Source organism: Poecilia reticulata, unplaced genomic scaffold, assembly GCF_000633615.1.
Source record: "Poecilia reticulata strain Guanapo unplaced genomic scaffold, Guppy_female_1.0+MT scaffold_232, whole genome shotgun sequence".
NCBI classification, from domain to species: Eukaryota; Metazoa; Chordata; class Actinopteri; order Cyprinodontiformes; family Poeciliidae; genus Poecilia; species Poecilia reticulata.
In genome coordinates this window covers 20,893-21,994 of record NW_007615026.1, presented here as the reverse complement: position 1 = coordinate 21,994, position 1,102 = coordinate 20,893, and positions in this window count along the sequence as shown.

The following is a 1,102-nucleotide window of genomic DNA, read 5'->3' as shown; positions in this document are numbered from 1 at the left end:
GTAAAAGTAGAAAGTATCCATTATTAAATCTACTTAAGTAAAGTACAGATACACGGAAATTGTACTTAAGTACAGTAACGACGTACTTGTACTTCGTTACTTCCCACCACTGCACCCCAGTGGGTTTGGCTGAAGAGGAGGAGCTGCTCACTCACCTGCTCAGGTGTCAGATCAACCCTGCTCACCTGGAGAACCTGGGAAACCTGGAGAACCTGGACCAGGAACTCAGAGACGGGTTCTACATTATAAACGTGGATTAGTCTGACCTGCTGCAGGAACCAAAGTTTCTCTGAGGCCTGAAACGTCCTGCTGGAAGGACCACTGGGGGTCAGAGGTCAGAGGTCAGCCTGACCTCTGGCCTCCATCTGGAAGAACTGAAGCTGTGCATTCACCATAGATCTGTAACTCTAGATCTAGAACCATAGATCCATAAAACTAGATCTATAACTAATAGCTAGTTTCTCTTCTCAGCATGTATCCAGTGACTGGATGGGGTCAAAGGTCACCTGGTGACATAATGTACAGCTGTGTATTATCTGCGTTGTCATGGTAACTAATCTTATTTCCTGTCGTGTCCTGAGCCAGTGAGTTTGTAGATATAGAATCAGAGGGTCCCCACATGTGACCTTTGACCTCTTCAGACGTTTCCTGTTGAAATCCCGGTTCTTCAGGTGGGACTGGAACCAGCTGAGTTCTGGACCGGAGCGTCCGACCCAGTTCTGCAGAACCAGAACCACCGTCTGTTTGCATGAATGTCATTGAACACTTTGACTAGGCCGATCTCAGTGCTGCGGTAACTATGGCAACCAGACTGGATCTACCAGGTTCGGTACCGACTGCTTCTGACACACCTGGAGGCTCAAAATGAGCAGGTAGAACAGCAGGAGGGTGTACTTAGTTCCTGAAGCTCCTCCTCAGGGCGTTGAATTTCTTCTGTATCATTTTTAATTCCCAATATTATGCCAAAAGGCTCTGCAGAACCGGCTGCAGCTTCAGAACCGGCTGCAGATCCGGCTGCAGAACCGGCTGCAGATCCAGCTGCAGCTTCAGATCCGGCTGCAGCTGCAGAACCGGCTGCAGATCCGGCTGCAGAACCGGCTGC